General features: G+C 38.2%; 1 long non-coding RNA gene across 1 annotated transcript in view; it reads right to left on the bottom strand.

The window, feature by feature from the left end:
• The window catches only part of LOC103679007, a 65,256-nt gene that overhangs the window by 18,484 nt on the left and 30,136 nt on the right, over positions 1 to 16,636 (bottom strand). The window contains exon 2 of the long non-coding RNA XR_572800.2: positions 6,545 to 6,626. This is a non-coding gene — a long non-coding RNA (uncharacterized LOC103679007). The remainder of the gene's footprint in view (positions 1 to 6,544; positions 6,627 to 16,636) is intronic.

Raw genomic sequence — 16,636 nt, 5'->3', positions numbered from 1 at the left:
TTTCTTTCTTTCTTTCTTTCTTTCTTTCTTTCTTTCTTTTTTTTAAAAGATATTATTTATTTATTTGACAGAGAGAGAATGAGCACAAGCAGGGGGAACAGCAGGCAGAGGGAGAGGGAGAAGCAGGCTACCTGCAGAGAAGGGAGTCTAATGCTGGGCTCCATTCCAGGATCCTGGGATCATGACCTGAGCCAAAGGCAGATGCCCAACCGACTGAGCGCCCCAGGCGCCCCAGGATGTTAGGCTTTCTTAATGAATTGACTGCTTCATTATTATGAAATGTCCCTATTGTCTCTGGTAATACTTCTTAAGTCTACATCATTGAAAATCAATATGATCACTCCATCTTTCTTATGACTGGTATGTGCTTGGTAATATTATTTCCCATTCTTGACTTTAATCCATCTGTTTATATTAAGGAGGGTTTCTTATAAAGAGCACACAGTTGGGTATTTCTTTTTTCATTCAGTGTGACAACCTCTACCCTTTTAAAGGATGTATTTAGTTTGTTTATGTATAATTATTAATATTTGTTTTCTATCTGTTTCCTCTATTCTTTGTTTCTTCCTCTTTTCTGCCTTCTATTGGCTTGAGTGTTTTTTAGCATTACATTATCTTCTGTATTGGCTTTTTAGCTCTTTTTTTTAAAGATTTTATTTATTTATTTGCCAGGGGAGAGAGAGAGAGAGAGAGAGGGAGATTGCACAAGCAGGGAGAGCAGCAGGCAGAGTGAGAGGGAGAAGCAAGCAGCAGCCCAATGCGGGACTCCATCCCAGGACCCCGAGACCATGACCTGAGCTGAAGGCAGCCACTTAACCAACTGGGCCACCCAGGCATCCTGTTTTTTTTAGTTATTTTTATTTTATTTTTTAATGTCTTCTCCAAAGTTTACAATACTTATCTTTAGCTTAATACTAGTGTCAGATAATGTTATACCAGGATACAAAGTTAATATACAGGAATCTGTTGCATTTCTATACACCAGAGATGAAGCAGCAGAAAGGGAAATTAAGAAAACAATCATACTTACAATTGCACCCCAAATAATAAAATACCTAGGAAGAAACTTAACTAAGGAGGTGAAAGACCTGTACTCAGAAAGCTATAAAACACTGATGAAAGAACTTGAAGACGACAGAAACAAATGGAAAGATAGTCCATGCTTCTGGATTGGAAGAACCAATATTGTTAAAATGTCCATACTACCCAAAGCTATCTACAGATTAATGCAATCCCTATCAAAATATCAATGACATTTAACACAGAACTAGAACAAATAATACTAAAATTTGTGTGGAACCAGAGAAGACCGTGAATAGCCAAAGCAATCTTGAGAAAAAAGAACAAAGCTGGAAGTATCACAAATCCAGACTTCAAGTTACATTACAAAGCTGTAATAATCAGAACAGTTTGACACTGGCACCAAAATAGACACATAGACCAATAGAATAGAGAGCTCAGAAGAAAAAAAAAATACTCATGCTTAATGGTCAATCTACCCATGATGAAAGAGGCAAGAAGATACAATGTGGAAAAGACAGCTTCTTCAACGAATGGTGTTGGGGAAAATGGACAGCTACAAGCAAAATAATGGAACTGGACCATTTTCTTACATCATACACAAAAATAAGCTCAAAATAGATTAAAGACTTAAATGTGAAACCTGAAATCATAAAACTCCTAGAAGAAAACATAGGCAGTAATTTCTTTGACATTGGCTATCGAAACATTTTTCTAGATATGTCTCCTCCAGCAAAGGAAACAAAGGCAAAATTAAACTATTGGGACTATACAAAAATAAAAAGCTTTTGCACAGCAAAGGAAACCATCAACAAAACAAAATAATCCAACACCAAAAAACCCCAAATAATCTAATTAAAAATGGGTAGAAGAAAGGAATAGAAATTTTTCCCAAGAGCATACAAATGGCCAACAGACATATGAAAAGATGCCCAACATCACTAATCATCAGGGAAATGCAAATCAAAACCACAGTGAGATACCACTTTATACCTGTCAGAATGGCTAAAATTAAAAAGACAAGAAATAACAAGTGTTGGCGAGTATGTGGAGAAAAGGGAACGCTCGTGTACTGTTGGTGGGAATGCAAATTGTTGCAGTCACTGTGGAAAACGGTATTGAGTTTCTGTAAAAAATTAAAATACTAAAAATAGATCTAGTAATTCTACTATTGGGTATTTACCCAAAGAAAATGAAAAGGCTAATTTGAAAGGATGCATGCAACCCTATGTTTATTGCAGCATTATTTGCAATAGCCAAGATATGGAAGCAACCCAATGAAAAAGTATGTTGTGTGCATGTGTATAATGGAATATTGCTTAGCCCTAAAAAGGAATGAGTTGTTGCCATTTGTAACAACATGAGTTGACCTAGAGAGTATAATGCTAAGTGAAATAAGCCAATCAGAGAAAGGCAAACACCATATGATCTGACTTCATATGTGGAATTTTAGAAACAAACAATGAACAAATGAACAAACAAAGAAAAAAGACAAAAATAGACTCTTAAGTATAGAAAACGAACTGATGGCTGCCAGGGAGGATGTGGGTGGGGGAAGAGGTGAAATAGATAAAGGGGATTAAGAGTACACTACCCTGATGAGCACAGAGTCACGTACAGAATTGTTGAATCATTATATTATACACCCAAAACTAATATAACACCGTATGTTAATTATACTTCAATAAAAAATAAATTTAAAATAATGTTGTATCACTTTGTGTATAATGTAAGATCCTGTAATATTACAGTTCCACTTTCATCAGTATTTTCTGGATAAACTTTTAACAACCAGGTCTTCAAAGTTAAAAAAAAAAAAAGGCCCTGATTTGTATCATTAACCAATTTCATAAAGTAAATACTTTTACCATGGATGATTTCAAGCTACCAAAGTGATGTCAATGAATTCAGAGTTTAGAAGAGATATATACAATCAGCTTTTGCAAGCCAGCACAAGCTGACTGCACTCCCCCACTAATTTCCCTCTTTTATTTGTGTGTTCTTACTATCATGTATTTTACCCCTCCATACATAAGAAACTTGAAAATAATTTTTATTATTTTTATATCAAGCATCAATTATCTTTTAATGAAATTTTTAAATGCTGAAAAGAAATCTTTACTATCTACCCACATCTTTATTGTTTCTAGCTCTCTTCATACCTTTGTGTAGATTGCAGATTTTAGGTATTTTGTAGGCAAATCTTTCTGGCAAAATTTCATTGTCTGTGGACATGTTATTTTTTCTTGTACTAACTTTATATGGTATTTGACCATGATACTTTCTGTTCAATTTTAGGTGAAATTTGCTTCCCTGGACTTTTAGAATAAGGCTATTTTTAGGAAAGTGTTTCTTACTTCACAGAGCTCCCTCTTCTGTCATTTTGTGCATTATTTAAAAACACAGTAGCTTGCTTTCTAGGGTTTCTTGGTTTTATTCCCTTCTCTACTTTGGTCTAGACCTTGTTTGTTCCTTCATCCTTGTTATCGCTTTTCTGTGCAATCTTGATTCCACTTCTAGATCCAGATTGCTCCAGATCCTTTGGTCCTTCTTGGGATTTTCACATCTACTCCTAGGTCATCTCTTTGCAGGCTGCCCCCAGGAAGCCAGTTGCATGCTCATCTTTTATGTTGGTGCTTCCAGGAAGACTCCTAGAGTTTCACCTGCTACAAAGTCCTCGAGCTCTCTTGCCCAAAGCCTCAGAGACTGTTGCCTCTGAGGGGCTGGAATTTGTGCTGCTAATTTTCCCCACCAGGAGAGCCAAACCTCTGAGTAATCTTCAGTGGTATAACCCTAAGGCAGGCACCCAAAGATCCTGGTCTAACCGAGACCTTTCACTGGCACTGGGGAAGAGTTGTCACATACCCTATACCTACTTTATCTGAATTTTAAGAACTTGGAAATAAGACCAGAGCAGATAATTAATGTTTTACATTTCATCATATTGTGGATACCACTGGATCTGTTTCAAATGTAATAAAATCCTGGGACTCTAACCTTAGTAACACACACACACTACTTGACCTACAATTTTTGTGTATTTATAGCTCCAGTCCAGTGATTTTTCTGTGACCTCATACCATTTTACTCTGGGGTGAAGGAGTGAGGATAGAGGCTAGTTAACCTGTTTTCAGGCAGATGCCACCTGATGGGGCTAATAAGACTTACTAAACTATATATAGAGACAAGTTGTACATATTAATGTACAAGGCCTATCTGTGGGAACATTTAGAACAATTAAAAGGGTAAAATCATTCAATTGTAGAATCCAGCAGTTGACTCCAGTTGTCTACAGATCTGTATAGGCCAGAGGTTTACTTTGGAACAGGTGAGAAACCAGGTGGACTTTGCTCTTCTCTTCCCATGGAGAGCAGGGACATCAAACAGTGGCGTTTGCAGTGGGGCAGCAGAGGGATCAGTGATCTGTTTGTTTTGCCCCACAAGTATTAGACTATGCTCAGCTTAACCAGCCACTTTTCATGGGTGCACCTGAAGATCTCAGTACTGGGCTTCTCCTGGTGAAAAAGCAATGAGAAATGAAATACCTAAATAACCTTGGAAGAAAATATGAATGACCCTCCAGGACAGTGGGTTACAGGATGATGAGGATAGCTCAGGATGTTGAGTGCAAAATAGGTTCCAGCTTTGCCTGCCCTACTGGGCACCCTACAAGTTATGTTCTCTGGCTGAGCCTCTCTGTAAAATGAAGTCATTGTACTAAATGGTCTCACAGGGTATGTTTTGCCAAAAGGCCTACCAGCAATAGACAAAACCATTAAAAAAATTATGTGGGGTCACTTCATTAAGTCACTGAAGCTGTTGGTAGTACTTAATCCATACTAGTTGTTTTGTAATAATGATAGTCATTGCCATCTACTGGCAGGGACACACTTTAATAGCACTGTGAGTAATCTTCAAAATGGCCCTAGAAGATAGGTATTCATATTCTTAAAAAAATTTTTTTTAAATTAATTAATTTTTAAAAAGATTGTATTTATTTGACAGAGAGAGACACAGCGAGAGAAGGAACACAAGCAGGGGGAGTGGGAGAGGGAGAAGCAGGCTCCCAGTGGAGCAGGGAGCCCGATATGGGGCTCAATCCCAGGACCCAGGGATCATGACCTGAGCCGAAGGCAGATGCTTAAGGACTGAGCCACCCAGTCACCCCCCAAAAACATTTTAATTTATTTATTTGTAAGAGAGAGCACAAGCGGGGAGTGGGCAGCAGGCAGAGGGAGAAGAAGGCTTCCCATTGAGCAAGGGACCCAATGCGGGACTCGATCCCAAAACCCTGGGATCATGACATGAACCAAAGGCAGACACTTAACCGACGGAGCCACCCAGGTGTCCCTCATATTCTTATTACTAATGAGAAAACAAAGTCTAGGAAAAGATCAGTAACTTGTCCAACATCATGTAAGTTCTAAGTGGTCTATGATTTAAACCCAGGAATCTCTGACTCCAATTTCATACCCATTTTATTCCACAGACTGCACATGATAATACTTAGTACCTGCCCTCAAGAATGGACAGGTGAATAAAAGGAACACACAGCATTACTTTGTCTGTATACGAGTTTTATAGACAAAATAATGCTGCCAGGCTCTGCCTGGTGTATTGTCTATGATACATTGTCTAGGATCTAGGGGTCAGCATGCTTGTAGGATTCCCTGATGTGATGTGACCTGAGGGGCTGGGCTCACAGTGCTGTGTACACAGGACTTAAAGGGGAAAGATATTGATCATGACACAAATAAAAATAAGAAGGAGAATAATGTACTGGGTACTGTACTAGGTGATTTATTTACTGTAATTGCTAATTAAGTTCTCATAACAAGCCTATGAAGTAGGTATTATTATTCCCATTTTCTAGATGGGAAACTGAGGCACTGAGAGTTAAATAACTTGCCTAATTCACTGAATAACTGAAAGTCTTATTCTATAGAAATGAATGTATAAAGTAAATGACCAAACCTCACGAGCTTTGGTGGTGTTCCCAGTCAGGGAGAACAAGGGCCATGTTCTTTTCTTGTCCTAATCTTTGCAGTTGTGATCATTTCTCATGCTTACTTTCATCACTATCTAATGCTACTTTTATCATCATTACATTCCTGCTTTGCACTGGGTAGATGATTTCCAAATACAAATCTGGAAATAAACTCCACTTCTGGGAACAGATTCTTATACCTGAGATCCTTCCCTTATTTTAAAATCCAGACTCCTTGACATTCTGGCCCACTTTATACCATGCTTTCAAAACTCCCCACCCTTTCTCTCTCCTACCTAGTATCCCACTTTGTTGTCAGGGAGAAGCCAATTTTCAGTTGGGCCCCTGGAGTAGGGACTAAAACAGCTTCTGTGACATGTTACCTGTTTCACAATTTTACCTGAACCCGGCCCTGCCATGGAGCTCCAAACTATGCCCCTGGCCCTGACCTCTAACCCTGTTCCCATCTTTGCCAAGCCTGTCCAGGTGTCCCACAAATGGCATGCTAGAGAAGGCCAGCTTTTCCCGAATGCCTACCTTTGACCAGTGACTTTTGTTCCTTTACACATGAAAGTTTCCAGAGTCTACTCAGCTCCAAGGTCAGTGGTCTCTGCACCTGCTGGCCAAGAGGTCAGGTACAACTGGGTTAGGTTGAACATTATACTAACAAGGAAAGGGTTTTCTTAGCAAGTTCTTTTGCTTGCAGAATGGATATCTCTAGATTTTCAAATGAGGACAGTCTGCAGTCTTTCCTTACTATAGAAGAATGACTGAATTGAGAAGAAGCTCAGGGCTTTGTAACATTGAAAGATGCTGACCACCTTTGCTGTTACTCCTCAGTCTGCACAACATCCTGCTCTCTGCCTTTCACAGTATACCATGCGACTATGGAGACACATAAAAAAGCTCCCCTTTTACTCTTCCTTTTTCCTGCCTTTCTCTCTCCCCTTCCTTTTTTGTTCTTCTCTCCAGTTAAAAAATATGTATTTGTTCTCCACCCTTTCCTGTCCTTGAGGTGGCCAGGGGCAGTGGAGCCTGAGAGTCTGAGGCAAAGAGGCAGCTGGAGGTCAGGAGATTGATTATGTGCAGAGGAAGTGAGCAAAAAGCTAAAAATATTGAGAATATTGGGATCCAGGTTTCTCTCTGTCAGAGAAGGAAGTTGCAAATATGCAGAGGAAGAAAACTAGAAGATTTGCTGGGTGTTCAATTGTAATTGGGGGAATCAATATGAACTCATGGTTGGAGAAAGAGAGAAGGAGGGAAATAGATGTAGGTGCACGTTATGTTTTGTACGTGTGTGTGTGTGTATTCCTAGTTGTCTGTTGAAAGATCCTAGTATCTGTTTCTTTCCAAAGCAGTTACCACATCTAGCACCCAGATTTTGGTTCCTAAATACCATTCTATACTAAAAGGATAAAGTTTCTTAGATGAGATTCCATAAACAGAGATTCCAAGCTGGTGTGGAACTACAAGATAGGCCTAAATGTCTTATTCTGCCAGAATGTGAAGTGCTTAAAAAATAATGGGGCTTGTGAAATATACAAAGGAACAAGCTTGAAGGGCCACCCAGTGGCCAAAGTTACAATAATTTGAACATAAAAATAAATTCACTAGAGGGATTCAAAGACATTTGAACAGGCAGAAGAAAGAATCAGTGAACTGAAAGGACAATTGAAGTTATAGAGTCTGAGGAACAGAAAGGAAAAAGATGGAAGAAAAGTGAACAGAGCCTAAGGGACTTGTGGGACATCAAATGCAGAACAATATATGCATTGTGGGAGTCACAGAAGAGAAGAAGAAAGGAGTAGAAAAAGTATTCGAAGAAGTAATGGGCCAAAACGTCCCAAATTTGATGAAATACATAAATATAAATATCCATGAAGCTCAATGAACAACAAGTAGGGATCCCTACCAAGACATATAATAACCAAACTGCCAAAAGCCAAGGATAAAAAGAGAATCTTGAACACAGCAAGAGATAACTGACTTTTCACATATAAGGGACCTTTGATAAGATTAATAACACATTCATCTTCAAAAACTTTGTAAACCAGAAAGTAATGGGATGATATATTTAAAGTGCTAAAAGAAAAAAAACTGTCAACTAAGAATCCTATATCCAAAGCAAAACTGTTTTTCAAAAATGAGGGAGAAATTAAGATGTTCCCAGATAAACAAGAGCTGGGGAAGTTTGTTACTACTAGACGTGTAAGAGTCCTGCAGGTTGAGATCAAAGGACACTAGATGATAATCTGAAATCTTTGTGTTTTTTTTTTTTTTTAAGATTTTATTTACTTGAGAGAGAGATCATGAGCAGGAGAGAGGAATAGAGGAAGAAGCAGATTCCCCCTGAGCAGGAAGTCCCATGTGGGACTCGATCCCAGGACACTGGGATCATGACCTGAGCTGAAGTCAGCTGCTTAACTGACTGAGCCACCCAGGTGCCTGATATCCTGAAATCTTACGCAGAAATAAAGATCACAGTAAAGGAAAATAAATGGGCTATTATAAAGTTAATATTGTAACAACAATTTGTAACTTTTTATTTTGTTTTATATATATATATACACACACACGTGAAATTAATGCATTACAAAACAATTATTCATTTATTTTTATTTTATTTATTTTAAAGATCCATTTATTTATTTTAGAGAGAGAGTACATGCACATGAGTCGGGGGAGGGACAAAGGACAGAGACTTTTTAAGCAGACTTCTGGCTGAGCTAACGCAGGCTCAATCCCAGGACCCTGAGATCTTGACCTGAGCCAAAATCAAGAGCCAGCTGCTTATCGGACTGAGCCACCCAGGTGCCCCCATTTGTTTCTAGACACACGATGTATAAAGATGTAATTTTATGACATCAACAATTGAAAGGTGTGGGCAATAAAGCTGTAAAAAAGCAGTTTTTGTGTTTTTGAAGTTAAGATTATATAAATTAAAACAAGTGTTATAACTTTAGGATGTTAAATGTAATCTCCACGGTAACTATAAGGAAAATAGTATAGAACATATCCAAAAGGAAATGAGAAGGTAATTGAAATGTTTCACTACCAAAGAAAAAAAAGCATCTACACACAAATGAAGATAGTAATGCAGGAAAAGAGGAATAAAAAAGCTATAAGGCATATAGAAAACAAATAATATGATGACAGAAGTAAGTCCCTTCTTACCACAGTAATTACTTTAAATGCAAATTAATTAAACTCTTCATTCAAAAAACAGAACTTAGCAGAATGGTAAAAACACACTATCCGGGGCGCCTGGGTGGCTCAGTCGTTAAGCATCTGCCTTTGGCTCAGGGTGTGATCCCGGAGTCCTGGGATCAAGCCCCACATCAGGCTCCTCCGCTGGGAGCCTGCTTCTTCCTCTCCCACTCCCTCTGCTTGTGTTCCCTCTCTCGCTGGCTGTCTCTCTCTGTCAAATAAATAAATAAAATCTTTAAAAAAAAGCCCACACTATCCAACTATGCACTGGACAAGAGACTTACTTTGATCCAAAGACACAGACTGAAAATTAAAGGATGGACAAGATATTTCAAAAGAGAGCAGCATTGGTTATAATATCAGGTAAAATAGATTTTAAATCAAAAACGTTTACAAGAAGCAAAGAAGGACATTATATATTAATAAAAAGTTCAATACTGCAAGAATATATAACAATTATAAACATTTATACACCTAATAACAGACCATCGAAATATATGAAGTAAAAATTAAAGGAATCGAAGGGAGAAATAGGCAGTTCTTTTTCTTAATTTTTATTTAATTTTTATTAATTTTTATTTTTTAAGAGATTAATTTATTTATTTGAAAGAGAGAGAGTGAGGGAAGGGGCAGAGAGAGAGGGAGAGAGAATCCTCAAGCAAACTCCTTACTGAGCATGCAGCCTGGGTTCAATCCCAAGACCCCAAGATCATGACCTGAGCTGAAATCCAGGTCAGCCCCCCAGGCGCTTCAGAAATAGATCTAAAATAATAGTTGGAGACATCAATCCACACTCTCAATAATGGATGGAACAACCAGGCAGAAAATAAGTGTGAAAATAGAGGACCTGAACAACTCATTAAACCAAAGGGACATGCACAGAACACTCTATGCAATAACAACAAACACAGATTTTTCTCAAGTGTGCATGGGACATTTTCCAGGACAGACCATATATTAAGCCATACATTAGGTCTCAATTGATTTTAAAAGATAGATATGATACCAGGATTCTGCTCTGACCATAATAGGATGAAGTCAGAAACCAATAGCAAAAGGAAAACTGGAAAATTCACAAATTTGTGGAATTTAAACAATACATTGGTAAGCAACCAATTGATCAAAGAAAAAATCGCAAGTGAAATTGGAAAATACTTAGATATTAATGAAATGAAAACATAACACAACTTACGGGACACAGCAAAAGCAGTTCTAAGGGGGAAATTTATAGCTATAAACACATTTAAAAAGATGAAAAGATCTCAAATTGACAGCCTAGTTTCACAACTTACAGAACAGAAAAAAGAATAACAAACTAAACTCAGCTGGTAAAAGGAAATACTGAAGACTGTGGTAGAAATGAATGAAATAGAGAATAAAATAGAAAAACTAGAGAAAATCAATGACCCCTAAAGTTTGTTCTTTGAAAAGATCCACAAAATTGTAAACCTTTAACTTGGCTGCCTGAGAAAAACAGAAAGAAGGCTCAAATTACTGAAATCAGAAATGAAAGCAGGGACATTACTGATTTTACAGAAATAAAAATGATTATGAGATTACTATGAATAATAGCATGTCAACAAATTGGATAATCTCGATGAGATGGACAAATTGCAAGAAACACAGAACTATCAAGACTATATCATGAAGAAATAGAACATCTGAATAGACTTTTATTTATTAAGGAGATTGAGTCAGTATTTAAGAATCTCCCAACATCAAAAAGCACTGGATGTGATGTATTGACTGGTAAATTCTACCAAACATTTAAAGAACCAACATCAATTATTCTTAAGCTTTTCCAAAAAATTTAAAAAGAAAAAACACTTTCTAACTTACTCTGAGGCTTATTATATGATATTATACAAAAGCAAAAATAGACAAATTGTACTTAATGAGAATTAAAACTTTTGTGCAACAAAAGACACTATGAGCAGAGTGAAAGGCAACACACAGGATGCGAAAACATATTTGCATATCAGGTAACTGATAAGGGATTAATATCCAAAATATATAGAGAACTCCTAAAACTCAAACACAGAAAACAAGTAACCAATTCAAAAGTGGGCGAAGGACTTGAATAGACTTTCCTGAAAAGAAATTATACAAATGGTCAATAGGCACATGAAAAGATGTTCAATATCACTAATCATTAGGGAAATGCAAATCAAATCTATAATGAGATACTATCTCATACCCACTGGGATGGCTACTATTTAAAAAAAGTACCCAGAAAGTAGTAATGTTGGTGAGGATGTGGAGAAATTAGAACCCTGTGCACTCTTTGTGGGAATGTAAAATGGTACAGCTACTGTAGAAAACAGTATGTAGATTCCTCATAAAATGAAACATAGAATTACCATATCAACAAGGGGTTGGGAAAACTGGACAGCAATATGCAGAAGAATGAAAATGGAACACTTTCTTATACCATACACAAAAATTAATTCCAAATGGATTAAAGACCTAAATGTGAGACCTGAAACCATAAAAATCCTAGAAGAGAACACAGGCAGTAACTACTTTGACATCAGCCATAGCAACTTCTTTCTAGATATGTCTTCTGAGATAAGGGAAACAAGCAAAAATAAACTATTAAGGTTACATCAAAATAAAAAGCTTCTGCACAGAGAAGGAAACAATCAACAAAACTAAAAGGCAACTTATAGAATGGGAGAAGATATTTGCAAATGACATATCTGATAAAGGGTTAGTACCCAAAATACATAAAGAACTTATAAAGCTCAACACCCAAAAAAACAAATAATCCAGTTTAAAAATGGGCAGAAGACATGAATAGACATTTCTCCAAAGAAGTCATCCAGATGGCCAGCAGACACATGAAAAGATGCTCAACATCACCTGTCATCAGGGAAATACAAATAAAAACTGCAGTGAGATATCCTCTCACACCTGTCAGAATGGCTAAAATAAAAAACAAGAAACAACAGGTGTTGGTGAGGATGTGGAGAAAGGGGAACCCCCTTGCATTGTTGGTGGGAATGCAAACTGCTACAGCCACTGTGGAAACCAGTATGGAATTTCCTCCAAAAGTTAAAAATAAAACTATCCTATAACCCAGCAATTGCACTACTAGGTATTGACCCAAAGAATACAAAAATACTAATTCAAAGGGATACAGCACCCTGATGTTTACAGCAACATTATCTACAATACCCAAAGTATGGAAACAGTCTGTGCCCACTGACTGATCAACAGATAAAGCGGATCATCACAGTCACACAATATGAATGAACTGTATACTTAAAAATGGTTAATATGATAAATTTCATGTAATGTGTATTTTACCACAATAAAAAACTGAAAAAAAAATGATAGTAAAGGATTACAACCCACTGAGAGAGAAGGAACCCCTGAGTCCATGCTGATAAATAAAAGGAAATAAATAAATAATTGGAGAACAGGAAGCACTTGTTTACTTTAGAATGCCAATTGATAAATGTACAAAGAATGATATAATCAGAAAATCACTATTTGGCAATTACTATATTACTATAGTAATATTTGATCTAGGCAAGAAACATCAATGGATGCTAAAACGAGGCGGTGCATGTCTGATGAGGAATAAAATATTAAATAGTCTCAACATATCTTCCCACGAACTACTCATTAATAAAGAGGGAAATTTGCAGTGTAGAAATCTGTCAGACACTACCTTAACCAAGCAAACAAAGTTAACAGAATTGATGATGAGACAAATCACTTTTGTGTTCCTTCTAATGCAATAACCCGAGAAGAAAATGACAGTTTCATTTTTTTTCCTTTTCAATTCTTTCACAAATTATATCTTTTTTGTTCTTGACTGGATTGGCAAGGTCCACAAGCAAAATGTTGAATAGAAATGATAATAGTAGAACTTTTTCTTGATCTCAAAGGGAAAGCTTTCATTCACCATTCCACCACTGAGTATGATGATTTTATATATATATATATATATATATTTCATATATATATTTCATATATATATTTCATATATATATTTCATATATATATTTGATTTCATATATATGTTATATATATGTTTCATATGTATTTGATTTCATATATATGTTATATATATAAAACATTTCTTTTATGTATTTATATATATTACACACATATGCAATCGGATTAAACATGTTTCCTAGGATAAGTTTGCTAAGAGGTTTTAAAAAGAATGGTTGCTGAATTTTACCAAATGCTGTTCCTGTACTGACTGATATGGTCATATAATTTTTCTCCTTTGTTCTGTTAATGTGATCAATTACACTGATTGATTTTTCAAAAGATAACTTGCATTCCTGGAATAAATCCAACTTGCTAATGATTTAGTATCCTTTTTAGATATTGCTGGGTTCAATTTCTAATATTTTGCTTGGGATTTTTGCATCTATGTTCATAAAAGTTATTTATTTTTTTTATCTTTCTCATGAAGTCCTTGATGGTTTTTGCTTTCAAACTACACTTACCAGCCTCAAAAATTAGTCAGGGAGTGCTCCATCTTTCTCTATTACCTGGGAAAGTATGTGTAAGATTGTTATAATTCTTCTTAAATGTTTGGTAGAATTCATTGGTGAAGCTGTCTGGGCCTGGACTATTTGTGAAAAGGATATTTTTATGGACTCCTCTGGGAAAAGAATGGAAGCCTGAGAATCTTCCCTCATCCAGGGACTTCTGAGGGGCTAGGACTGAGACAGAGACAACTGGTGGTGTGTGGCATTTCAATGGCCTGACATTTTTCTAAAAGGACAGTGCCCTACGTTCTCACCTCTCTCACCACACTCTTCCTGAGCTGTAGGTCTGTGGGATAGTGGGTCTATGAGCATCAGTTCTCAGGCTACCTGATCCCACCTTCCCAAAGACCCAGACTCCAGTCTTTCAGAGGAGAAGCCTTGGTTTTGGGCAGAAAGCAATGAGGGGGAAGGGGGAGAGGCTCTGGTTCAACCAGACAGAAGTTCTTTGTTTGCTCTGCTTCTTTGTAAATGAGGCAACATTTGGAAACAACAAATATTGGTTCAGAGCCCATCCCTTTAGGTCAGCAACCCACCCCTCACCCCTTGCACGTACACACAAGTTCAGCTCTTTCTACAAGAGATCCAATCCCACTGAAATTTAAGAGTTTTATTCAGTTTATGGTGGAAGATTTGGGTCGTGACTTGGCTTGGTCTATAACTGGAAGCTCTCTTCATTCCCTCCAGCCCCCCTTATCTCCTTCCTTCCCTTCTTCCCTTCATTGCTCCCTTCCATTTCTGGATAAAGAAAAAGAAGATGAATATCCAGAAGGCAGCTGAGGTCTAGAGAAGGCTGGGACTTAGGAGATTTGAGTTCAGGTCCCAGAGCTCTGTGAAGGAGGACCTGTCATTTTAGTGTAATGTCCACATCTGAAAAAAGGGAAACTGATCTCATCTCTCAAGAGAGTTTGTCAAGATCACACAGATCTTGCCCCAGAATAGTGCTTGGCAATGGAAGGACTGAAAATGCGATACTTTCCTTCTATCTGAGCACAATAAATTGGTGCATGCCTGAGGTTCTGCGGTTGGGGCACTCAGACCACTCCCAGAGGGACAAGCCCCTCTGCAAACTGAAATATGGGGTGGTGTGTCTGTGAAGAAATGTCAGGGCTCGGAGTGCCCTGTCTGTCCCTCTCAGTGTGATCCTAGAAGTGTCCCTCGGTCTCTGTATGTCCCAACTTCTTGGAAGAGGCAGTGTCCCTGGTGGATGTGTACATGCATCCTGGAACTAGACTACTTGATTTTGCATCTGACTCACCAGTTGATTTTGGACTAGTTATTAACCTTCAGGGCCTCAGTTTCCTTATCTCATCTTTAAATGGGAATTCTAGTACACTGGCCAGAAGGTGCTCCCTTTAAGGGGCTCAAGCTTGGCTGTGGGCCTGTCCCTGGAGGAGCTGCCTCAGGGAAGGCTCATTGACCCCTCTGGCTCACTTACAAGAGTAAGTGCAGTAGGGGGCCAGGGGCAAGAATCATGGTCCATCTGCCTTCCATGCTCTTAGCTTCCCTGAGTTTGTGGGTTATTCAACATCGGGCAACTCTCCTTCCTACTTCTGGGCAGACCCTGCAAGCTCACTGCACGGCCTAAGGAGACATCGGCTCTACAGGAGACTCCGTCCCAGCCAGCCCTTCCCCTCACTTTCTCCCTCCATCTTCATCTCTGTACCTCAAGGTCTCCCACAGGAAGCCAGATCACCGCCTAATAGGCCTGCTGCAGGGGGAGTAGGAATATGCCCTTCCTGCCATGATTCTGGGTTTCCCGTGGCTTAAGCAGGAAGGCCCATGAGGGGCAGGGACGGAAGGAGGGCAGCAACAGCTACTCTTCCTCATTGGTGAGGCAGGCTGGCTAGGCTTGTCTTATGTCTCTACTGTAAACAGAAAGTCCCCACTAAAACAATGCTCTCTAAAGTGGGGTGTGTGTAACCCCTTGTATATGAGATAATCTACTGGGGTATGGGAGAAGGTAACCTAACTTCCAGTTATATTTATTCTTAATGCAAAAGATTAACAAATGAACATTCGCTACTATTTTGAACGAGGATTGGCACTGTCTCCCACTGGTCTGTAGGCCAGACCGACACAGGTCTCGTAGAGCCTCTGAAGTGTCTGGAGGGAAGATGGGGAACACCTCAAAAGGGGAGGGGTGGGAAAGGGGGTGCTGGATGGTTGTGACTCTCTGAGCTGTCCTTTGCTTTTGGCTTTTGTGGTTGCACATTTTGTGGTTTTCATGTGCTCAGGAAATTGGATGTACAGATTAGGTGATGTGGTTTAACTCAACAAACCTCATAAAATACACAAGTGTCTTAAAAATATTTGTGCAAAGAAACTAGAATTAGAAGATGATTCTGATAATGCAAACACAAGTGAACAAAAATAAAATGACAATACTGACATCTTCTAGGCCTGGTTAGATTAGTGTAGAGAAAGAGCCCCAAACCACAATCATCTGATCAGACTGGATAAAAAGTAACTTTTTAAGAAAACTAGAATTATTTTGATGACTTTCTGGAGTATTGATTTTTATCTACTATCAGTACATTTGCCCTTTCCCTAAGTGCATTATTTTGCCTTGAGATATTATTATTCAGTGTATACAAGGCAAAATGAACAAAGGAACATTTTAAAAAGAATGTTTCATCTTTGTTTTATAGCTTTCTAAATTTATATTCTTCACGTGTTTGAAATGTACACAATATCTGGGTTTAAAAAATATGTACACACTATTTTTCCTGATAAGGATGTGCAATCAAAGCCAGTTGGAAACCACTTAGCTGGAGGGAGCCAGGGATGACTGAGGCATTGAGACTAGGCTACATCCTCCCTTGGGCACCTTGCTTTGTGCTGGTGTGTCACTTTGCTCTGAGTCTCCAGACTCGTCGTCACATTCCTGGGTAGCTTCTTGTGGGAGAGA

This window comes from Ursus maritimus, unplaced genomic scaffold, assembly GCF_017311325.1.
Source record: "Ursus maritimus isolate PB19 unplaced genomic scaffold, ASM1731132v1 scaffold_20, whole genome shotgun sequence".
NCBI classification, from domain to species: domain Eukaryota; kingdom Metazoa; phylum Chordata; class Mammalia; order Carnivora; family Ursidae; genus Ursus; species Ursus maritimus.
The sequence above is the reverse complement of the archived record's forward strand: the minus strand, read 5'-3'. Positions and strand labels throughout refer to the sequence as shown.